The 25,816-nt window shown below is 41.9% G+C and overlaps 1 protein-coding gene across 1 annotated transcript in view; it reads right to left on the bottom strand.

The window, feature by feature from the left end:
- Window positions 1–25,569, bottom strand: part of LOC134223167 (inositol-trisphosphate 3-kinase A) — a 456,141-nt gene extending 430,572 nt beyond the window's left edge. The window contains exons 1-2 of the mRNA XM_062702305.1: window positions 25,232–25,569; window positions 14,144–15,131 (exon numbers count right to left, since the gene is read on the bottom strand). The gene's annotated coding sequence lies outside the window, so the exon portion shown is untranslated. The remainder of the gene's footprint in view (window positions 1–14,143; window positions 15,132–25,231) is intronic.
- Window positions 25,570–25,816: the final 247 nt, after the last annotated feature.

Here is a 25,816-nt window from a genome sequence, read left to right as displayed (position 1 = left end):
TCAACATCTTATGATAATAATTTCCCTCATCTTGTTCCTCCTTCTAATTCTATTCCTAATTTTCAAAATAATATTCATAATTCTTTCAGAAATAATTACGATCAAACTAATACTAATGCTAATCTTCACAGTAATGAATGTAACGATAGTTCTGTTTCGAGTATTTTGGAAGACTTAATAGAGCTTTTAGGATTTAGTGATTTATGGAAAAATATTATTAAGAAAAGTCTTCCTTTTTTGGCTTCTATTCTTGAAAAAATAAATTCATTTTAGCCCCTCATTAGTTCTTTCTTTTCATCTTAAAGGCTACTAACAATAATAAATTGAACATTTCACAATGGAGTTGTCATAGTATTATTCATAAAAACGATAGATTAAAAGCTTTAATACATAATAATAATAATATAGATATACTTTGTATTAATTATAGCCTTTTCGTTACATCTTGGTGTCCGAAAAAAGCAAAAAAAGTTTGGCCCTTTTCAAAAGATGGTCTAGATCAACCTTAAAAAAAAAATAGTATGCAAAGTTCCTTTTTTGTGACAAAGTTGATGTCACGCTTACCTTTACTTAGTTACTTTTTTATGAGTTTTTTTAGTAGTTACTTTTTATATGAAGCTTCATATAATAAGTGTGGTTTTACAGGCAATTGTTTTAAGTTAAAAATGGGAAGTTGGAGTGCATAAAAATAACTTTGCCTGCGTTGCACTTATTTCCGATTATATATTTCATGTTTCAAGACATGTTTCTCAATATTGAACTTTTGAACGCAAGGATTTTGTTGTTAGTTTCAGGAACTTATAATTTTATTATAGCACCTAGACCCGTACGATACGAGGAGATCAAAACTAAGTTTGTACAATATCATCATCATTTGTAGCATCATACAAAAATATGATAACATCATAAGTTCTGCGTTTTTGTGGAACTTCTGAACATTTTATTTTATCTATAGGAATATGTTAACCACAATAGCATATAATTTATGAAATTATAGAAATGTGGCATATTTTCAACGTCTTGGGGGTTCATTTTATGCATTTTACGCTCTTCTTTTCTTCTCGTTTCAGAGGGCGAGTAATGGCGCTTGAACCTAGGCTTATAAAAGTTGTAAAGGTTACCAATTACGTAGCGCAAATTTGGGTAAATTTAGACTTCTTCTCTCCCCATCGTAACACTTTTTATACGGATAATTTAATTAATTTATATAAACCGTAACGCTTAGTTTAACCCCTTCCCTCCCTCTTAAGCGTTACGTAATTTGTGAACGGCCCCTAAGCCAGGGCACTAGACTAAAAACTGTGTCCCATCCCAAGACGTCGCGTCGAGGACCCAAGGAGTGTACATTAATCCTCTTAGCTAAGTCACTCCCAACGATTCATCAATCATATCTTTCCCTGAATGTGAAACGGTTGGTACGGCTGTCCCCGTTTCTTCCTTTCGTGAATTCAAAACTCTTCGTTGATCATGTTATTTATTGCTGAATAATCTGATTGCCGGGTAGTTATGAATTATCTCCCATTTCAAGCCTGCACGGTGGGCCTGGCCGTTTTAATATTTGTGTCACATTTATGATATGCTGCAAATATTAATGCAGACAAGAAAATGCTCGGAAATACAACCGACATTTCCAGGATGCTTTTCATGTACTAAGACAAGGCTGTGCATGTGCTAAGACAAAACAAGACAAAGTTGATGTCACGCTTACCTAAGGTACTCACGCGTCCAGGCTTCGGAATTCTCACTCATATGAATAAAAACCTGCGATTAATCCATTAAGCGGAGTGTGATTTTTCATGTTCCCCTGTGAGAAAGTATTCTCACACAACATATTTATCCGGATAGAATGGCGGGTGATAAATTCGTGAGCTGGATAATTTAATTTTACTCCACAAATTTTCCTTCTCGTCGCCTCTCCAGATAAATTTTACAAGCATATTTACAAAAATTTAGGACCGCAGTGGGATTCGAACCCAAAACAATTTTAAAATGTTTAGAGCGCCCACTATAACCACGCTACCACATAAACTAATTGAAAATGAAGAGAAAAACTGCTGTATTGAACCTTCTACTTATCGTGACGCATCGTCAGATTCAATCAGTTTGGAGAGGCAAAGTAAGCAGCATTTGATTTTCGCGAAACATGGGAAGAAGGATAACAATTTTTCGCACCATCGCTTGTGCCGGAGTTTATCGCATTGTAATTTATCCGGATAAAATGGGTGGTGGAGAGATCTGTTGTCGCGTGAGTGAGTGAGAAATCCGAACCCTGCACGCGTCAGTTTCTACATATCACGATGCGCTTTCAGTGATTGTCAGTAAAGAAATTTGATAAGATCAATTTTCCCGATTCAAATATGTATGGTACTTGCCCTCTGTGGTGCGAAGAATAGAATGCGTCCACAGCATATGATCTTGGTCATCCAAGAAATTCATGGAGTAATAAAAGAGACGTGCGCCATTTTACAACATACATGTTTTCTATTTTTCTGTTAAAGAGTACGATGAGTGCTACTCGTTAACGCTATTTTTGGAAAATGGCTTCCCAAGGAACACAATCGAAGCAAATTTGGTTGATGCAACTTGATTATGACTGAATCTAGTCACAGAGAAGTTGCAGCAATCTATGTGAAACATGTGTGTTGCTCGGGTTATACGTCTCTATGCCAGATTACAGCAGTTTCGGTCTACAAGCATAACCAAAGATAAGTTACCTTTGTTAAGTGGTTCAAATATGGTACATGTTCTCAGTAGTATAAAGTGTTCAGTGCATAAGTTCTTGGTCATCTAAGAAATTCCTGGAGTAAGACCTTTTGGTCTACACGCGTAACAGCAAAAGTTCTTAGTCATCTAAGATATCCCTGAAGTAAGTCCAATAGATCCACACGCGTAACCAAAGATCCATATTGATTAAAGTATGGTGCATTCTCTTCGAGTTACAACAGAATATTTGACCACACACATCTTCCGTACATAATTCCTATTAAATGTGCCACAATGGGCACCAGGGATGGGAAAACCAATTTTCAAATAATAGAGGTTGAGCAATACTCTCAAGCCATCACATATCCAAATAATCGATTGATAAAAGCTCGCTAGCGAGTAAGAATCGTTCGATAATTGTATCTCGATTGATTTCTGCCCAGTCAACACAGAATCGTATAAGATGCAACATAAGATGCTAAAGTAGAGGCGATATACGTACATATTGTATGGGGAAGTACCTATATGGCCTCCACTTTAGCGTCTTATGTGACATCATCATCACACATCAAGTTTCAAACCAATGTTGGTAATGAAACAAAACATCCACTACAACATTATGCATAACAAACCAACAAGTTAGGCTTGTGGAAGCATATTTTGGCTACATACTTTTAATGACTACAGCGCCACTAGCGTTCTAGTAATTATGCTTCTACTGTTATTGTCGGTGAAAACTCGCCTACTTTTCACACCTAAGAAGTTATCGACTGATAATTCTATTTAATTATTATCATATGAGAATGGTTCAGCACAAACCTGACGGCCACTTATGTAGATTTTTTAATATTAAGTTTTTACTGTTCAATTCGAAATTTATTTTACGAATTGGCTTTCAGTCACGAGTAATTGACAATGGTCACAGATAGCTCATCAAGTCATAAGTAGTAGTAAACCATGTAGTAGCAGTGATAATTAAAAAAAAAATACTGCCATAGAACCATAGAACCCTGAAGAAGATCCCATTCTCTGATCGAAACGTCAGCGATGAAGTAACCAACGCTATTACTAGTGACTGTAAGCCAATCCAAAAATTTAATGACATGATTGAAACAGGCCTGTCGGATTCTATATTCATATTCTATTGTACATATGAAACAGGTTTTACGACCACGATTGTAGTGAATGATTTGTTTATCGGTCATTTCTACTCAAAGTATGAGGGAGTAGATAATCGAAAGAAAATTCTGATGATTTTCAATTACAGCAGAGCGAATGTGTCACGATGAAGGTACGTGGAATGCGGTAAGCAGAGTCGTGACGCAAATACTGTCAGAGCTGCAGCGTCGATGGAGAAGGGACCAGCAAATAAGCGTCAGTTTGGAGGAAAATCCAGCACAGTGAGCAGCGTTTGGTCTGTCAGAGCTGCAGCGTCGATGGAGAAGGGACCTGCAAATAAGCGTCAGTTTGAAGGAAAATCCAGCACAGTGAGCAGCGTTTGGTCTCGGGTCATCGGGGCGCCAGCGAACCGGAAGTCTTCTGTCAACCGAAATCGTCGGTCCGACCTCGGCACTCAAACCGCTAACCTGCTGAAGAAATAAGAAGGAAGTGCTTCTGTTATGTAGGGCACCGCCAGTGCGGACGTCATCCACCACCGGAACTGTCGGACCACCTCTGCAACCCGAAGACGAAGTCGGCGCAATGCGCGAAAGCGTCCTCTGCGATAGCCGCCGGTAGTCGGGGCACCATCAGTGCCGAAGTTTCCTTCGCCGGAACTGGTGGACCACCCTCGACGCCGGGGGAAGTCAGGAGGATTCGAGTGACCCAAGCAGCACACTTGTCATAGACGGGTTACTAAAACCTACGTACGACTAAATTCAGTCATATATGAGTTGCAGTGACCGAATCAGTCTAAATTGTGCTACTCGGGGAGGAAGTTTGTGGCACGACCGCCGAGGGATCGAGACAACGTAGCAGTGGATCTCATCAAGCCAGTCGGCGAACTAGCCTAAGCTAGGGGCCGGAATTTTAGAAGAAGTGCATGAGAACATGAGGGCATGAGGACTCTGGCGTGGTGGACCTCTTTTCCCGAGCAACTCGTGGGATCAAAATGGAAAACCAAGTCAATTCTTCAATTAGTGGTAGTAGTGTAGGCGACAACCCCTTCGCAAGAGGTGGGTTGTCCAGGTCTCCGCCTAGGAGGCCAGAGGCAATAGTCGGCAGCTCGGTGCGCAGCGCCAGCGTGGGCCACTTAACCTTCTCCCCGGCTACGCCGGTAGAGGTTATGGACGGCCCATGGCTTGTGAGGGCGATGAACCGCAAACGCGATGGGCTTTCGGCCTTCGAGGTGGCGACGGAACAGCTGGACGCCATCATCGACTTTGCGTCATCGAAGCATAATATCAGTAAGGACCTCAAGAGGAGCTTGCTGAAACTTCGAAAGTCGATGTTGGACGCCAAGCTGGAGAGGGTGGTCGGGACGGACAAGTCTAAACCCGTGAAATCCGTGGAGTCTAGGTCTACCCAGACTGAGGCCCAAGGATTCGCGGACTCGGGCAAGGTCGAATCGACCGAGGGCGTGCCAACGGAGCAGACACAAAGATAGGGGGAGACAGTCTCCAGGGGATGAGCTCCCTGGGGGCCGCTCCAAAGCGCGGAGGATTACTACCCCGAACAAGGGTAGTGGGGCTAGGAAGATGAACCCCGGCCAGGTACTTCCAAAACCGGGGGAGGAAGGACCTGGAAAGGTCCGTCCACCCAGCAAAGACGGTGATAAGGGGTTACGGCAGGCTGACGCCTCCTGGACCTTGGTCAAGAACAAGAGGAAACCGAAGACGTCAAGGGCTGTAAAGAAGGTCCAGGCGAATGAGGGTAGCAAGAAGTCTAGGGTAGGCGCCAATCGCTCCAGGGGCGATGCCCTAGTCATCAAGACGGACGAGGCTAAGTACTCGGACGTCTTGAAGGCGATGAGAAGTGACGTCAAACTCGGTGAACTCGGCGCCGACGTACGTCGAATAAGACGTACCCGGACGGACGAGATTATCCTCGAGCTGAAGCGGGGCGTCTCGCAAAAGGGCGCCGCCTACAAGAAGTTGGCGGAGGAAGAGACGGTCAAGCTGAGGGCACTCACGATGAAGGCGAATCTAAGGGTTAAAGACCTGGACGAGATCACGAGAAGAGCTCGTCACGGCACTGCGGCGACAGTGCGAAGTGGAGACGCCCACCGCAGCCGTTCGGCTACGGAAAGGTCCGGCAGGGACGCAGGTAGCATTGGTTCGGCTATCTGCAGCGGACGCCTCCAAGGTAGTCAAGTTAGGAAGCGTCAAGGTGGGATGGTCGGTGTGCCCTGTGGGCATATACGAGCAACTCGAAGTTTGCTTCAAGTGCCTGCAAAGGCCCTGAAAGAAGCAAGCTCTGCTGACGCTGCGGATTGGAGGCACATAAGGCACAATGCTGCACGAACCCTCCCAATTGTTTGATTTGTTCCAGCAAAGCTGCGAACAGCAAGCACCCCATGGGGGTTCGAAGTGCCCGGTAACGCAGCCAAACCTAAACCACTGTGATGCAGCCCAGCAACTGCTGTGTCAGACAGTTGCTGAATGGGGGACGGATATCGCCATCATAGCAGATCCTTACCGGGTACCTGCCAGGAACGGTAATTGGGTCACCGATGGGTCTAAAATGGCGGCGATATGGACAACGGGGAAATACCCAGTCCAAGAGTTGGTGTCTTCGATACACGAGGGCTTCGTCATTGCCAAAGTCAACGGGGTCTTCTTCTGCAGCTGCTATGCGATGGTCGATCGAGCAGTTCGGTCGTATGCTGGATTGTTTGACGGCTAACTTGATGGGGCGTAGGCCGGTGGTGATAGCGGGGGACTTCAACGCTTGGGCCGTGGAATGGGGAAGCCGTTCCACGAATCAACGGGGGCAGATCCTGCTGGAATCACTGGCCATGTTGGATGTGGATTTGGCCAATGTCGGTACCAAAAGTACCTACAGCTGGATCGGGGCCGAGTCGATTATCGACGTTACGTTCTGGAACAATAATAAAATCTTTGAACAATTTCATAAATGTCTAAAGCATTACAATCCAATGAATTTTTCGATTTTATTTATTTTATAATATTTATTTCTTATTTTCCACTTCCTTTATCACACAAAAAGCATAGAAGACACCATTTTAGAATATTTTTCAGCTTTAAATATGGTCATTCAGTTACAGCTTTAAACAACTTCAAGTTACAAGACAACCTGCCGTGCAATGACGCCTCATCTTTTTTCAGATTATGAAAAACCGATGAATGACACAAAACAGACAGTACACAGTGGATTTGATCAACCGCTCGAGTGGTCAAGTGTTGTAGCAGCTCTCCTTCTTTGATTCGTTATGCTAATCCTCTATGCAGTTTGTACGCCTAATCTCGAAATCAGACAACCGACCCTCCCTTTTCCAACTATGGATTTTTCAATGAATCCACGAGGGAGGGTCACCAGTAGCAAACGCGCGTCAGTCAGCGAGTACAAATTAGCGAGTGTACAGGCAGGAGACGAGATAAACATATTTAGTAGCAAATTTATGTTTTCCTCGTTTTTGTTGCCCCCGCACCCACACGTCTATCTCGCTGTCGTCGTCATCGCTGGCCGAGAAGCGAACGATCACGCAGTTGCAAGTGCTTAACGAGCTCTGCATTTCGTTACGGGCAGCAGTGCTCGGAAGAGGGCGCCCCTTTGTTGTTCGCAAACCTACACCACATTCAAGTGGCAGGCACCGTCTTTTGATCCCACGAGGTACCGAGTTCGAGTAGGCTCAAGTGTCAACGTCGGTTCAGCACTGACTTGTTTGTGATCTTGTTTTACTTGGAGATTGTCAAATCTACTAAACAGATAGACATGCTGCAGGCGGATCTCAAACCGCCAGACTCTTGTTGCAGCGCAAGTGCAGCAAGTGTGCATTCGCCCCATAAAGCAACGATCGATACACCGCTAAGTGAGACGACTGAAACCCATTCAAAGCCCACACTACCAGGTTGCATGTAGACTCTCAGTAGACAAGTGGATGGAGCTGTCTTCCTTGAACTCTGTAGCGATCGTTCAATGGCTTGGCTGATTGCCGGTCTCAGCGCGAGTACGCGATTCAGTTCAGAGGAAAATTGGCACACAACGATTAGGGTTCTTTGTAGATTGAAAAGAGACCACAAGAAATAAAACATAATTTTAATTCTGATTTAAACAGGTTGATTGAATAATACATGAATTAATTACTGGGATAATTCGAATAACTTGCTAATAGTTTGTCAATTATGATAATTTACCCACTTACTTAGGTACTCAGTTTCAGTAATTACTTAAATGGAGAACAATTATGATTAATTAAGTGATTGTTTATGATAACTCTTTCACGATGAGAACGATTTGTGAAATCAGGTTTTCGGTTCGGTGACGGGTCAACCTTCAATTCCTAAAACTCACAACGACTCACACACATGATCGTTAATTGATTGTTGTGCCAGGGAAAAGCAGAATACATACAACAAAAAGTTGTGGCTCCGTGGGATTGACGCAAAATGTGCTTGCAGGATCGATCGACTTCACAACGAACTTTGAACGATAATAAAAAACGAATTGTAGGTGCGTTCGACGTTAGAGAAAAAAAAATCTCGTTTTGCATTTGTATTTTAACACCAGCTAAGAAGTTTCGAACGTTCTGGCAAGGATTTGGATTGGATTTGGATTTGGATTGGATTTGGATTGGATTTGGATTGGATTTGGATTGGATTTGGATTGGATTTGGATTGGATTTGGATTGGATTTGGATTGGATGGTTTGGATTGGTTTGGATTGGTTTGGATTGGTTTGGATTGGTTGGATTGGTTTGGATTGGTTTGGATTGGTTTGGATTGGTTTGGATTGGTTTGGATTGGTTTGGATTGGTTTGGATTGGTTTGGTTGGTTTGGATTGGTTTGGATTGGTTTGGATTGGTTTGGTTGGTTTGGATTGGTTTGGATTGGTTTGGATTGGTTTGGATTGGTTTGGTTGGTTTGGATTGGTTTGGATTGGTTTGGTTGGTTTGGATTGGTTTGGATTGGTTTGGATTGGTTTGGTTGGTTTGGATTGGTTTGGATTGGTTTGGATTGGTTTGGATTGGTTTGGATTGGTTTGGATTGGTTTGGATTGGTTGGATTGGTTTGGATTGGTTTGGATTGGTTTGGATTGGTTTGGTTGGTTTGGATTGGTTTGGATTGGTTTGGATTGGTTTGGTTGGTTTGGATTGGTTTGGATTGGTTTGGATTGGTTTGGTTGGTTTGGATTGGTTTGGATTGGTTTGGATTGGTTTGGTTGGTTTGGATTGGTTGGATTGGTTTGGATTGGTTTGGATTGGTTTGGTTGGTTTGGATTGGTTTGGTTGGTTTGGATTGGTTTGGGATTGGTTTGGTTGGTTTGGATTGGTTTGGTTGGTTTGGATTGGTTTGGATTGGTTTGGATTGGTTTGGATTGGTTTGGATTGGTTTGGTTGGTTTGGATTGGTTTGGATTGGTTTGGATTGGTTTGGTTGGTTTGGATTGGTTTGGATTGGTTTGGATTGGTTTGGATTGGTTTGGATTGGTTTGGATTGGTTTGGATTGGTTTGGATTGGTTTGGATTGGTTTGGATTGGTTTGGATTGGTTTGGATTGGTTGGTTGGATTGGTTGGATTGGTTTGGATTGGTTTGGTTGGTTTGGATTGGTTCGATTGGTTTGGTTTGGTTTGGTTGGTTTGGATTGGTTTGGATTGGTTGGATTGGTTTGGATTGGTTTGGTTGGTTTGGATTGGTTTGGATTGGTTTGGTTTGGATTGGTTTGGATTGGTTTGGTTGGTTTGGATTGGTTTGGATTGGTTTGGATTGGTTTGGATTGGTTTGGATTGGTTTGGATTGGTTTGGATTGGTTTGGATTGGTTTGGATTGGTTTGGATTGGTTTGGATTGGTTTGGATTGGTTTGGATTGGTTTGGATTGGTTTGGATTGGATTGGTTTGGTTTGGATTGGTTTGGATTGGTTTGGATTGGTTTGGATTGGTTTGGATTGGTTTGGATTGGTTGGATTGGTTTGGGATTGGTTTGGATTGGTTTGGATTGGTTTGGATTGGTTTGGATTGGTTTGGATTGGTTTGGATTGGTTTGGATTGGTTTGGATTGGTTTGGATTGGTTTGGATTGGTTTGGTTGGTTTGGATTGGTTTGGATTGGTTTGGATTGGTTTGGATTGGTTTGGATTGGTTTGGATTGGTTTGGTTGGTTTGGATTGGTTTGGATTGGTTTGGATTGGTTTGGATTGGTTTGGATTGGTTTGGATTGGTTTGGTTGGTTTGGTTGGTTTGGATTGGTTTGGATTGGTTTGGATTGGTTTGGATTGGTTTGGTTGGTTTGGTTGGTTTGGATTGGTTTGGATTGGTTTGGATTGGTTTGGATTGGTTTGGATTGGTTTGGATTGGTTTGGTTGGTTTGGATTGGTTTGGTTGGTTTGGATTGGTTTGGATTGGTTTGGATTGGTTTGGATTGGTTTGGATTGGTTTGGATTGGTTTGGATTGGTTTGGATTGGTTTGGTTGGTTTGGATTGGTTTGGTTGGTTTGGATTGGTTTGGATTGGTTTGGATTGGTTTGGATTGGTTTGGTTGGTTTGGATTGGTTTGGATTGGTTTGGATTGGTTTGGATTGGATTTGGATTGGTTGGATTGGTTTGGATTGGTTTGGTTGGTTTGGATTGGTTTGGATTGGTTTGGATTGGATTTGGTTGGTTTGGATTGGTTTGGATTGGTTTGGATTGGTTTGGTTGGTTTGGTTGGTTTGGATTGGTTTGGATTGGTTTGGTTGGTTTGGTTGGATTGGTTTGGATTGGTTTGGATTGGTTTGGATTGGTTTGGTTGGTTTGGATTGGTTTGGATTGGTTTGGATTGGTTTGGTTGGTTTGGATTGGTTTGGATTGGTTTGGATTGGTTTGGTTGGTTTGGATTGGTTTGGATTGGTTTGGATTGGTTGGTTTGGTTGGTTTGGTTTGGTTGGTTTGGATTGGTTTGGATTGGTTTGGTTGGTTTGGATTGGTTTGGTTGGTTTGGATTGGATTGGTTTGGATTGGTTTGGATTGGTTGGATTGGTTTGGATTGGTTTGGATTGGTTTGGATTGGTTTGGTTGGTTTGGATTGGTTTGGTTGGTTTGGATTGGTTTGGATTGGTTTGGTTGGTTTGGATTGGTTTGGATTGGTTTGGATTGGTTTGGTTGGTTTGGATTGGTTTGGTTGGTTTGGATTGGTTTGGATTGGTTTGGTTGGTTTGGATTGGTTTGGATTGGTTTGGATTGGTTTGGATTGGTTTGGTTTGGATTGGTTTGGATTGGTTTGGATTGGTTTGGTTTGGTTTGGATTGGTTTGGATTGGTTTGGATTGGTTTGGTTTGGTTGGTTTGGATTGGATTGGTTTGGATTGGTTTGGATTGGTTTGGATTGGTTTGGTTGGTTTGGATTGGTTTGGATTGGTTTGGATTGGTTTGGATTGGTTTGGATTGGTTTGGATTGGTTTGGATTGGTTTGGATTGGTTTGGTTGGTTGGATTGGTTTGGATTGGTTTGGATTGGTTTGGATTGGTTTGGTTTGGATTGGTTTGGATTGGTTTGGATTGGGTTTGGTTTGTTTGGATTGGTTTGGATTGGTTTGGATTGGTTTGGTTGGTTTGGTTGGTTTGGATTGGTTTGGATTGGTTTGGTTGGTTTGGATTGGTTTGGATTGGTTTGGGATTGGTTTGGATTGGTTTGGATTGGTTTGGATTGGTTTGGATTGGTTTGGATTGGTTTGGATTGGTTTGGATTGGTTTGGATTGGTTTGGATTGGTTTGGATTGGTTTGGTTGGTTTGGATTGGTTTGGATTGGTTTGGATTGGATTGGTTGGTTTGGATTGGTTTGGTTGTGTTTGGATTGGTTTGGATTGGTTTGGATTGGTTTGGATTGGTTTGATTGGTTTGGTTGGGTTTGGATTGGTTTGGATTGGTTGGATTGGTTTGGATTGGTTTGGATTGGTTTGGATTGGTTTGGATTGGTTTGGTTGGTTTGGTTGGTTTGGATTGGTTTGGATTGGTTTGGATTGGTTTGGTTGGTTTGGATTGGTTTGGATTGGTTTGGATTGGTTTGGATTGGTTTGGATTGGTTTGGATTGGTTTGGATTGGTTTGGATTGGTTTGGATTGGTTTGGTTGGTTTGGATTGGTTTGGATTGGTTTGGATTGGTTTGGATTGGTTTGGATTGGTTTGGATTGGTTTGGTTGGTTTGGATTGGATTGGTTTGGATTGGTTTGGATTGGTTTGGATTGGTTTGGATTGGTTTGGATTGGTTTGGATTGGTTTGGGATTGGTTTGGTTGGTTTGGTTGGTTTGGATTGGTTTGGATTGGTTTGGATTGGTTTGGTTGGTTTGGATTGGTTTGGATTGGTTTGGATTGGTTTGGTTGGTTTGGATTGGTTTGGATTGGTTTGGATTGGTTTGGATTGGTTTGGTTGGTTTGGATTGGTTGGATTGGTTTGGTTGGTTTGGATTGGTTTGGATTGGTTTGGATTGGTTTGGATTGGTTTGGATTGGTTTGGATTGGTTTGGATTGGTTTGGATTGGTTTGGATTGGTTTGGATTGGTTTGGATTGGTTTGGATTGGTTTGGATTGGTTTGGTTGGTTTGGATTGGTTTGGATTGGTTTGGATTGGTTTGGATTGGTTTGGTTGGTTTGGTTGGTTTGGATTGGTTTGGATTGGTTTGGTTGGTTTGGATTGGTTTGGTTGGTTTGGATTGGTTTGGATTGGTTTGGATTGGTTTGGATTGGTTTGGATTGGTTTGGATTGGTTTGGATTGGTTTGGTTGGTTTGGATTGGTTTGGTTGGTTTGGATTGGTTTGGATTGGTTTGGATTGGTTTGGTTGGTTTGATTGGTTTGGTTGGTTTGGATTGGTTTGGATTGGTTTGGATTGGTTTGGATTGGTTTGGATTGGTTTGGATTGGTTTGGATTGGTTTGGATTGGTTTGGATTGGTTTGGATTGGTTTGGATTGGTTTGGTTGGTTTGGATTGGTTTGGTTGGTTTGGTTGGTTTGGATTGGTTTGGATTGGTTTGGATTGGTTTGGATTGGTTTGGATTGGTTGGATTGGTTTGGATTGGTTTGGATTGGTTTTGGTTGTTTGGGATTGTGTTTGGATTGGTTTGGATTGGTTTGGATTGGTTTGGATTGGTTTGGATTGGTTTGGATTGGTTTGGATTGGATTGGTTTGGTTGGTTTGGATTGGTTTGGATTGGTTTGGATTGGTTTGGATTGGTTTGGATTGGTTTGGTTGGTTTGGATTGGTTTGGATTGGTTTGGATTGGTTTGGATTGGTTTGGTTGGTTGGTTGGATTGGTTTGGATTGGTTTGGATTGGTTTGGTTGGTTTGGATTGGTTTGGTTGGTTTGGATTGGTTTGGATTGGTTTGGTTGGTTTGGATTGGTTTGGATTGGTTTGGATTGGTTTGGATTGGTTTGGTTGGTTTGGATTGGTTTGGTTGGTTTGGATTGGTTTGGATTGGTTTGGTTGGTTTGGATTGGTTTGGATTGGTTTGGTTGGTTTGGATTGGTTTGGATTGGTTTGGATTGGTTTGGATTGGTTTGGTTGGTTTGGATTGGTTTGGATTGGTTTGGATTGGTTTGGATTGGTTTGGTTTGGATTGGTTTGGATTGGTTTGGTTGGTTTGGATTGGATTGGGTTTGGATTGGTTTGGATTGGTTTGGATTGGTTTGGATTGGTTTGGATTGGTTTGGATTGGTTTGGGATTGGTTTGGTTTGGATTGGTTTGGATTGGTTTGGATTGGTTTGGATTGGTTTGGATTGGTTTGGATTGGTTTGGATTGGGATTGGATTGGGATTGGATTTGGATTGGATTTGGATTGGATTTGGATTGGATTTGGATTGGATTTGGATTGGATTTGGATTGGATTTGGATTGGATTTGGATTGGATTTGGATTGGATTTGGATTGGATTTGGATTGGTTTTGGATTGGATTTGGATTTAGGTTGGATTTGGATTGAATTTTGATAGGATTTTGATTGGATTTGGATTGGATTCTATTGGATTTGGATTGATTTTGGATTGGATTTGGATTGACTTTGGATTAGATTTGGATTGGATTTGGATTTACTTTGCATTGGATTTGCATTGACTTTGGATTGGATTTGGATTGAATCTGTAAAATAATTGAAAATAGAGTCAAGTCTGAGACACTGTAGACGGCGTTATAAAGAGTAGCCCTTTTTCCACCGATTGCTTTAATTTTTTTATTGGAAATTGCTAACGGCACCGACAAGCATTGATCCCAGAAGCAAACACGCTTATCATCGGTGCCGCCATCTCTCATATATTTTTCAGAATTCTACCATGTCATCATTCACGATTATCTTACCTTCAGGAACAGCAATCGACAGATTACGGGTCATATAGTCTCGCTCCCTTGAAATAACAATTTCAATTGCGCCGGAATTAACGAGTTCATTAATCGTTGTGGTAGACACCTCTCACAAACACCTTGCGCCGATTCACATTCTTCACATACCAATTATACCAACACCCGATCAGTGAACGGTGTTTCTTCTCACTTCTTCCCTTCTCGGCAATTCAAGCTGCAAAGGCAACTGAATAAATTATCCCATTTGCATCATCGCACACCGCCAAATTCGAAACAGCTGGATTCGATTAAACGCAAACCAATTTTCTTCCTCCAGCCACAGTTGGGAATTCCGTACTAGCGAGTGATTTCACCACACGCACCTCCACTCAATTTCATTGACCTTGCCTCTCCGATGCTTTGATTTCAACGTATGGGATTTTTTTTACAAATGCTTTTGTAATTCACAAACTTTGCGCGGAAACTCATGTGCCTAAACACTGAAAAAATGCACTAAAATCGAAGGTCACCAACCATCACCGACGATCCCCGTTCATCGCACTCGCAGCAACCGATGACAATCACGATCAAATCGAACACTATGGCCCCTCCACTAGCTCTAACGCAGCATCGGCGGCGGTGACTTTGATTGGAAAATGAGAGCAAACTCAAGCGCGCGATCGCGAATCGAACTGCGGTTCACGTGTGTGACGCGCCCACATGCGCATATCTCTGATGTCTGATGTGCGTTGCAAAATAACCTCAAAAAACAACCGCAAATGCTTTGCACACAGGCGCCCGCGATAGACTACAGCTAGCTATAGGGGCTCGGTCGTAGATTACTACGGTGGGTGCAGGTAAACAGCATCTGACTACGGGGCCGTCAGTCCGCCGGTGTACTCGATTATGTCCGGAGCGATAGCAAAAAAAAAATGGTATCCGTTTTCGATCGTGAGCATATGCAAATAGCGAGTGGTCCGGTTCGGGGTGGTATCACCTGGCTCACCTAGAACGAGTGAAACAGAAACAATGACAATCTATCAGGAAAGGCTATTAGGAATGCGTGTTGATGGAGCACTAGTCGATAATTGAATCTTGGAAGTGGGAGAATGTTAATGTATGGTTGAAAACTATATAAAATAATCACTTCTCCTGTGAAGAACTAGATGTAACAATGTCACAGTTGCCTCTATCTAAATTACCAAAGCCTTTTGACTGATGTTTCTAATTGTTAGGTATCTTCTGTCGTAGTACAAATAAAAAAGACTTTACTTAAAAAGCGAATTTTACGAATAGCGTAGGTAAACGTTAGAAAATAGAATATTAAAATGTACAGCATTTTGATTCAATCCACTGAGGTTCAAACAACTTATCTACAACACAACAGCCTTTGTCTGTTGGTTTTGGTTTTTCTAAAAGCTATCCTTATAGCTGTAGCAACGTTCCACTGACCATACAGGCATATTCGCTGATAGCGTCATCTGTGATAAAGACTGGGGATTTGGGACAAACGGTCGAATTGGGAACAATCTGCACTCCACTATGTATTAATGATTCAGTTTTCCAACTGACTCCTTAAGAGTTCTGATAAATTTAAATTTGATAAGCAACTTTTTGTAATTAAAATTTGATTATCTAGTTGGAACACGAATCCTGACTGTCCTGCTATTCGGACGCCAAGCAACGAACCCTGAACCGATACCAACAGTCACCAACGCGTTTGTTAAGTGTTATATCCCCTGAAAGACGGTGGAAGTCAGAAATTCGTGTCCTGGGAGAGGTGTTAAGGATCATTCGCATTGTAACACACATGCAGTAAGTAATAAAAATGTTAAAATCAAGCACACAATTTTAATCACGAAAAGTTAGCCGTAGTTGGACGCCATTATTAAAACTCTCAGACAGCAATATGTCGGACATGACATACACAAGTACAACAAAACGCAGCCTCTGTAAGTCAAACAGCACGTAAACACACCCTCTAGACTGGTCCATTAAATTCACTTTAAAACATTCAAATTTTTGAAATCCCTGAAAAGGTGTAATAAACACCGACACGTCGATTAGTAGACGCAAAACCCGTTTTAGCTTGTCCTTCGAGTCGGAATTATGTTGAGGAGTTTTCATTTCAGGATATGAAAAATCTGAGCGTAAATCGGTCACGGCGTGTTCAGTAGAACAATATTATCACAAAAAAATGAGCATGGCTAAAATTTCAACTACGTGAAAATATAGCTTCTTATCTTTCATTTCCTGGGTATTTCAAAAAAATCTACCGGGGGGTCCCGTACATTTTTTTTTTCCTTTCCAAATGGAACCTGCATTCTAATCTAATACCAGCTGCCAGTCACGAGTCCCTCACGAGTTGACTTGTCATTTATTTTTTTAACTATTTTTCATGAATTAAATGCAAGGAATGTATATTCTTCATGTTCTTTTATTTTGAACCTAATTTAAAAGGCTCAAATATGGAAAAGCATGACGGAGCCAAAATTATTAAGTTCAACATTTGGCTAGCAAACATACTGCTTCGCAAGGGTTGAACCCACTAATATTTTTAACAGTGTTTGTTTAGTGTCAATTTTATATTTTTGGATTTAAATGAAAATTAGCGAAATTCGTAGAAATTATTCCAGATAATTGAGAAATTTCAAATTGATTGTTTGAGCTCAAAAAACGACAGGATTCCGACATTCAAGACATAACGATTTCTTAAAACCTAATGATTTTTTATAACATTTCCAAGATAATATAAAACTATTTTAACCTACCGAGATAAGCATACCAAGACCATGTTGGAGGTGGCTGAGTCGTATCCCCGGTCCGGTCTAGGAAAATTTTATGTTAGATATTTTCTAGGCATTTCTATGTGGGATGGTTTTATAAATATATTTTTGGTTTTGAAAGTAAGGAATACATTTTATTCTATGGAGTTTTTATAAATATTAACGGGGCTTAATAATTAGTAAAGCTTTTCTAAATTACGCTTCTGATCATTGTTGAGCTAGATTTTTTCCACTAGATAGATGAATAAAAGTAAAGCTCATCGATTACTTCAAAGCCTGGTGGTTGTTCCAAGAGTCATGAAAATAAGTGTCTTCGTTTACTGGTTAACTTTTCTGAACTCTTAGGCAATTTAGATTTTATTAGAGTCATCCCTTCAGCACGATTTTTGTGTCTAAAAATTCAAACTCTTCTCCAAAAACTTCTAAAACTACCCTGGTTCTGATCGTCCAGGTTTTGTGTTTGCGTTTTATGTTGGTGGTATTCGGCTTGACCAAATAATTGAACGTTATTGAAAGTGATTGCCAAAAGCAAAATAGTAATAATGCGACAACACAATGAAAAGTGGACTAATTTTTAAATTGGTAATGAATTTCGAGTGAAAATAATCGTTTCGAATGAGTATTTCTCCAAGCTCACGCAGTGCAATATCATAGAAAGTTGCATGTTTGCCACAACATTTGTAGTAAAATGAATTTGCTTGTCTGGATGAATCACTCGTTCTCATCAACTATGCATCTATGCGATATGATCTCTAGGACAAAATACAGTACATATTTTTAAGTTTTTTTTATACCCATGTCACTTTTTGTTGAAATCAGAAGAGATTTTATTTTAAACTAAAAGCTAGATATTTACTTCCATTTTTGCCTTTATTGTGCACTTAGCATGACTCATTTTTGCGCTCATCTGTTTACCGTATATCAATTGAAATCTGATTTCTATTTGAATGAGGTATTAAGGATTTCTATGAGCATGTTGGATAGTTTTTAGTGATAAATTGAAGTTACACAATCAAAAATACGACAGAAAAAACTGTAAAAAGTGAATTATGTGTATCTACATTACTTCTCCTTCTTCATTTTGGCATTACATTCCCCACTAAGACATTGCCGCCTCACAGTTGAGTGTTCAATCAGCACTTCCACAGTTATTAACTGCGAGGTTTCTAAGCCAAGTTACCATTTTTTACCATCAAATTTACCACCAAAGTTTCAATTTTGGTATATATTTGGGAAAGAATTGGGTATATATGTGCATAAGATGACGATGCAGAGCATAATCTCCATCCAAGCCTTTCTTAGCTGTTTGCAGGGGATAACATAAATATATCGAGTTCGGCTTCGTCATGCACTTTGACGCTTGAGCTCCAACAAACTATTAATTTAGACTATAACTTGGTAATTTCGGTACCCCTGAGTTCATATACGATTATTTGAATAAAAAAATCCAGGAATCTCATTTTAAATGGGACGCGATAAATAATAATCGTTGGTCTTCCAACTACAAAGATCCGTTTCAGGGAGAAAAAAAGTTGTTCAAGACCCCTCGGTAGATTTTTTCAAATAGTCACGAAATGAAAGCTGAAGAGCTATATTTTCACGTAGTGGAAGTTTTGGCGATGCTCATATTTTAGTCATAAAGGTCCCCCGTGCCGTGCGGTCTCTATAAGCTGTTTGCTCGATGTAAAAATTGGGGGTTTGATCCTCTCCGGAGGTGCAAATCTTACTGAGCGTCTGTTCTCCATGTCAGGATCGGCTCACAACAGCGTCTATTCTCCATGTTCGGGGCGCCTGATCATTGTCCGAGTGCCAGCGAGGGACTCTAAGTGAAACTGTGCACCATGGCCCACCGGGAAAAAGGAGGAATGGCCCTCCGGAAATTTAGGGGGTTTGGTGTCAGGCCCTGCAAGTCAGCCTTTAAAAAAACATACGCAACGAACAATCAACAAGAGAGTTCGGACCGGAACCATCAGCGAAGACCACTGCGACAAAAAGGGACTAGCGATTGGAAACTTGGTTCGTAGTACTGCAAATCTCTCAACTTCATCGGGAGCACACGCATACTCGATGATGTGCTCAAGGACCGTGGATTCGGTATCGTAGCGCTGCAGGAGGTTTGTTGGAAGGGATCAATGGTGCGAATGTTTAGAGGTAATCATACCATCTACCAGAGCTGCGGCAAAACACTCGAGCTGGAAACAGCTTTCATAGTAATGGGCGCTATGCAAAGGCGCGTGATCGGGTGGTGGCCGATCAATGAAAGAGTGTGCAGGTTGAGGATCAAAGGCCGGTTCTTCAAATTCAGCATAATCAACGTCCATAGCCCACACTCCGGAAGCACTAATGATGATAAGGACACATTCTACGCGCAGCTGAAACGTGAGTGCGACAGCTGCCCAAGCCACGACATCAAAATCATCATAGGAGATTTGAACGCTCAGGTTGGCCAAGAGGAAGAGTTTAGACCGACTATTGGGAAGTTCAGCGCACACCGGCTGACGAACGAAAACGGCCTACGACTAATTGATTTCGCTGCCTCCAAGAATATGGCCATTCGCAGCACCTACTTCCAACACAGCCTTCCGTATCGGTACACCTGGAGATCACCACTGCAGACAGAATCACACAGTCGACCACGTTCTGATTGATGGACAGCACTTCTCCGACATTGTCGATGTCAGGACATATCGTGGCGCTAACATCGAGTCAGACCACTACCGACCATGGTACTGCGCCTAAAACTATCCGTCCGACGACCACCGCGGTACGACCTAAGGCGACTGAAGTACAGTCAAAACAGCCATTAACGACGCAATGGAGAACAACGTCGGGTATGTGGGTCGAAGTCGACGGAACGATTAGTTCGACGAAGATTGCAGACAGATTCTGGAGAAGTAGGACGCAGCGCGAGCGGTCGCGCTGCAGCAAGGTACCCGGCAGAACGTGGAACGTTATAGACGGAAGCGGAGACACCAGACCCGCCTTTTTCTGGAAAAGAAACGCCGCCTGGAAGAAGCGGTGCACGAGGAGATGGAACAGCTGTGCCGCTCTCAAGAAACACGCAAGTTCTATCAGAAGCTCAACGAATCCCGTGCAGGGATAAGGATGGGAGCATCTTGACGGACGAACGTGTGGTGATCGAAAAGTGGAAGCAGCACTACGAGAAACATTTGAATGGCGCTGAAAGTCAAGGCAGCGAAGGAGATGACTACGTCAATTCAGCGGACGAAGGAAGCCAACCAGCCCCCACCTTGAGGGAAGTCAAGGATGCCATCCAACAGTTAAAGACCAATAAAGCAGCTGGTAAGGATGGTTTCGGAGCTGAGCTCATCAAGATGATCACGGAAAAGCTAGCCACTTGCCTGCACAAATTGATAGTCAGAATCTGGGAAACTGAACAGCTACCGGAGGAGTGGAAGGACAGGGGTTATATGCCCCATCTACAAGAAAGGCGACAAGCTGGAGTGTGAGATTTTTTGAGCGATCACCATCCTTACCACCATCCTTCATGCCACCTACAAAGTTATATTCCAGATCATCTTCCGGCGTCTGTTACCATTAGTGAATGAGTTCGTGGGAAGTTATCAAGCCGGCTTCGTTGACGGCCACTCGACAACGGACCAGCTCTTTACTGTACGGCAAATCCTTCAAAAATGCCGTGAATACCTGGTCCCAACGCACCATCTGTTCATTGATTTCAAGGCGGCATACGACAGTGTATACCGCGTGGAGCTATGGAAAATTATGGACGAGAACAGCTTCTCTGGGAAGCTTACCAGACTGATCAAAGCAACGGTGGATGGTGTGCAAAACTGTGTGAAGATTTCGGGCGAACACTCCAGTTCGTTCGAATCGCGCCGGGGACTAAGACAAGGTGATGGACTTTCGTGCCTGTTGTTCAACATTGCGCTAGAAGGTGTCATGCGGAGAGCCGGGTGTAACAGCCGGGGTACGATTTTCAACAGATCCAGTCAATTTATTTGCTTCGTGGATGACATGGACATTGTCGGCCGAACATTTGCAAAGGTGGCAGAACTGTACACCCGCCTGAAACGTGAAGCAACAAAAGTTGGACTGATGGTGAATGCATCAAAGACAAAGTACATGCTTGTGGGCGGAACCGAGCGCGACATGTACAAGACGCTTATAAGACCGGTTGTCCTCTACGGACATGGAACATGGACAATGCTCGAGGAGGACTTGCAAGCACTCGGAGTATTCGGGAGACAGGTGCTTAGGACCATCTTTGGCGGTGTGCAAGAAGACGGTGTGTGGCAGCGAAGAATGAACCATGAGCTCGCCAACTCTACGGCGAACCCAGTATCCAGAAGGTAGCTAAAGCCGGAAGGGTACGATGGGCAGGACATGTTGCAAGCATGCCGGACAGCAGCCCTGCAAAGATTGTGTTCGCTTCCGATCCGGCAGGTACGAGACGGCGTGGAGCGCAGCGAGCAAGATGGGCAGACCAGTTGCAAAACGACTTGGCGAGCGTGGGGCGTATCCGAGGATGGAGAGATGCGGCCTCGAACCGTGTATTGTGGCGTCAAATTGTTGATTCAGTGTTATCTGTTTAGATGTAAACTAAATAAATGAAATGAAATGTTCCGCCTGGGAACTGTGAAATCATCCTCAATGGCACGACTGTGGAATGGGCCAATGAGGCTGACTACATTGGCTTGACCCTCGACAGCAAGCTTATTTTCAGGCAACATGTTGACAAAACGGTGACAAAGTGTAAGGTTTTGTTGAAACTGCTGTACCCGTTGATCAACCACCAGTCGTCATTGTCCCTGAAAAATTAGCTTGCTGTCTACAAGCAAATCATTCTCCCTGTGATCGAATATGGCATGCCGGTCTGGGAGAGCTGCGCTAAAACCCACCACCTCAAACTTCAACGGGTCCAAAACAAATTCCTGAGGATGATCCTCAACACCCCTCCCAGGACAAGAACATCCGAGGTCCACCGTCTGGCCGGGATATAGGGTGTATTAGATAAAAATGGCACACACATATTTACTCACCAAAATTAAACCGATTATCGGATTGTCTTGAAATTTTCAGAGAATGAAAAACTTTTAATAAGTTATGATTTACAACATTTGTTTCATTTGATTTCATTGCCCATCCCGAATGCGCACACCTTTCTTTTCACTACACCCTTCAAATTTTGTACAATCGATTTTTTCTATAGTTTTGTTTTTTCCCAAATTTTCTTCATCTTCAGCTCTGATTTAATAATTTTAGGATGTTTTCGAAGTTTCGTCATCACAATTGCCCACAATTTTTCATTTGAGCGAAGTTCCAGTGAGTTTTTTGGGTTCATAGTTGTGTGGGGTTTAGTACCACTGCAATACGTTACGAGCGTAGTTGCAAGACGCCAGATCAAGCCAAAACAGTGTTGTTACTTTGTGTTTTCTTATGAATGGCGAAATATGCTTCTTGAGACACTACTCGGTCTAAATCGTACTGTTGAATGTTTCGGAGGATATGAAAGGAGCGCTTACTTCATCACATCCGCAAATCGCCTGGCTTCTTAGCAAATTGTAATAACTTCTTTGTTGGGACATCCTCCGGAATATCGAACTGGGACTTAGCAACGAAATATTCATGCCCAGGAAGTTGACGGAAGTCAGCCTAGACGTAGGTTTCATCATCCATCACGATGCAACAGGATTTGGTGAACAACTTCGTGTAAAGTTCTCGGGTGCGGGTTTTTGCAGTGGTGTTATGCTTTTCATTTCGGTTTGGGGCTTTTTGCATCTTGTAAACATGTAACCCAGCACGTTTCATGGTTTTTGTGCACGAAACCAACCGACACCTCGGACTTGTTAGCAATATTTCGTTTGGAAACTTATTGAGCTGTTCTACCACTCCTGGCCATTTTACTGTCCATTGGACCGTTTCTACGACCACTCCCTTCCTTCTTTTGAACACTCAGATGCTCCTTGAAGGTTTTTATTACACGAGATACAGTTGAATTTGCAATCCTAAGTGTTTTGCTATCGCTCGGTGGGACGCCTCCGGATTTTGATTGTAGGCGCACAAAATTTTTTCACTGGCAATTTCTTGTTCCGATGATATGATTTGAACCACTGTATGAATAAATATGAAACTCTGCAGATGCAAACAATACACTATAAATAAGATTTGGTCAAATTTTCAGGTTTTTTACTCATACGGTTCAAAAGTTATAGGAGATTTTCGGTGTGCCATTTTTATCGAATACACCCTTTAAAAACCTTAAATGAACGCTTTGGTGAGTGTAAAGAAAAGTTTATGGTCCGTTGCTTGCACTCGGATCAGTATGCTATTAGGGCGCTAGTTCCAATTTAGGTTATCAAATTTTCATTGTAAATATTAGTGTACATAGTAGTTAGGTTGTCAAATTTTAAAATTAACTAATGCCTCTTCTAGGTTGTTTTTATTTTCTGAGAAATTATATTATTAAACTTGACGTAGACTCGGAGTTTGGAATCAACACATTAAATAATTTTTCGTTGACGTATTAGCAGTACCTCCTCTATTTTAGTAGGGTTACTGTTCCTTGACTTCTTATTGTTGTGATTTTTTCAGCAGTAAGCACGCATTTTAACAAAAAGAAGCAACGAAATTGGTGCTGTATTTCTTTGTTTGGAAAGCGGGACTGTTCCCATAAAATAGCACATTTTGCCCAAGTCTGGAAATTTTATACATAGAATTTTTAAACTTCAAATACTATCATCAATAAGAGATCTATAAATGCCCTACATTTGCTTGAGTAAATAAAGCCTTAATAGTTAGTAATAGTTATTATTAGTTTTATTTCCAGAACTTTTGAATAAACAAATTGCTAATACACAGCATGGAAGTTGTCGTTTCCAATATCAATACCTATAATCAAACTCCATAGATCCAAAAGTTAGAAGTTTAATGTAAATACGTTACGTTTATACAAGACCTACGTCTACTCGCGGTTTTGTTGAAAACATTACCCATTGCCCGTTTTTATCAACAAGAAGTTCTACTATATTTTTTCCAGGAGAACTTACCATGAAAATTGATTTATCGTTTAAAAATTCGAAGGGACTTCCCTTGTAGAAATTCAAAGAGATTTACTTTTGAAAATCAAAAGAACTTTATGTGAAATTTCAAACCAATTTATCGTGGAAATTTCAAGCAAATTTCCGTGGTAATTTGAACGAATTCCTCGTGGAAATTCGGAAAAATTCCCCCAGGAGATACAGAAGAACTTCCTGTTAAGATTCGGATGATTTTACCGTGATAATTTGGAAGAATTTCCCGTGAAAATTCGCAAAAGATTCGGAGATTCGGAAAAAGATGGAAATAGATTTTCCCGTAGAAACTCGGAAGAATTTCGCAGGTAAATTCTTAAGCTGTGACTCTTAAGGTGACGGTGATTCTTAAGGTGACGATTTTCGAACCGAAACACACCCCTTCCCACCAAAAGAGAAATCAACGCTAAATTTGTTTAAAAAAATACAGCATTTGGACCAGTACATAACAATGTTGATCCAGTTGATCCGTTGATCTCTACAGCATGCCCGTTGACAAAATACTGAACATGTCAGCAACTTCCGATCATTATTATCAATACTCTAGCACAGCAGCATAAGCAGAAGATCGACGAACTAAGTATACCATAAAAGCACAATCCGTTTCATTCACACTTTGCAAAAGGCACTATGTAGGTATTCGTATATGAAGATATCTTCCCATCTAATAATTTTCGTCACACTTTCTTCGATTCTCTTCTTTCTATTCTTTATCCACACTTAGCTTCAACAACACGATCGCCCATCTCTACCCTTTCCGCAATGAATATAAGCTGATCGTATGATGGAGTGGAGGCTGTTGTTGTTCGGTTTATCGCCGGCAGTTCGGTATGGTCGTATCCAATGGTAACCGCAAGGCCTACTTTTACGCGCAGATACACACCGCATACACATAATATGCTCATCTGTCAAAACAGCCAAACTATGTACAGCCGCTGGCCATTATTTCATCAAACACAAGCGATAGAGCAAACATATTGTACTTCTCGTCTGGTGCAGGCCATTTCAGAAGTTGTTTCGCACTTTTCATGAATCCATATTCAGTCAATTATAACGTGTAAAAACTACACGATGCGAGACCACTCTTTTTCTGCAATTAACTTATTCGCCACTTTGAGGAGTGAAGAAAGATGCTGATCCTCTATGTACTGAATAATAGTATTACAATAATATTATAACATTACTTATATTTAAGACTATTAATTGATGTAATTAGCATCATGACCATGAACAGGACTAGAACCGAAGAATGATAAACGTAGAATTACCCCAGAGTCGTTGAAAGGATTTCTTCTGTTCGTTGTGCAGCAGACCAGAAAACAGAAAACTAAAGCACTCACGCACAGTTCGAAGCCGTGAACTGCGACGGAGCAGTATAGATTCAAGTTCGAAACGGGTCCCGTTTTACCGTTCGAATCATCCGCGCCGCACTAAACTACCAATTCATATATCGTTTGAAAGTGAAAAAAAATCGAACAGGTGAAAACGAAAAAATGTTTGATTCAAGTTTCGAATGCCACAAAAAAAGCATGTTGCGGAAGAACCAACGCGATCACCGTCGGCAGCGTACGATGCTGTAGGAACCGGGCAACTACTCCGAACGCGCGCGAACGATCAACTGATCGGTTTCTCGAAGCGGAGGATTGACGACCAGCGGATTAGTGATCGCGCGCTCTATTGTGGGAAGCGTTCTCGCGATCGAAGCGTAGGTAGCTATGTGCTGCAGCGAACGACAGGACCATTTAATCCTGTCGCTGTCGTGACTCATGAGTTAATACTGGAATAAATTCCAACAGGGAAAAGAAGGTTTTGATGCTTTGTTTGTTGAGGTGTGCCTCAGATCGCCCATATAT

This window comes from Armigeres subalbatus, chromosome 3, assembly GCF_024139115.2.
Source record: "Armigeres subalbatus isolate Guangzhou_Male chromosome 3, GZ_Asu_2, whole genome shotgun sequence".
In the NCBI taxonomy this organism is placed as follows: Eukaryota; Metazoa; Arthropoda; class Insecta; order Diptera; family Culicidae; genus Armigeres; species Armigeres subalbatus.
The sequence above is the reverse complement of the archived record's forward strand: the minus strand, read 5'-3'. Positions and strand labels throughout refer to the sequence as shown.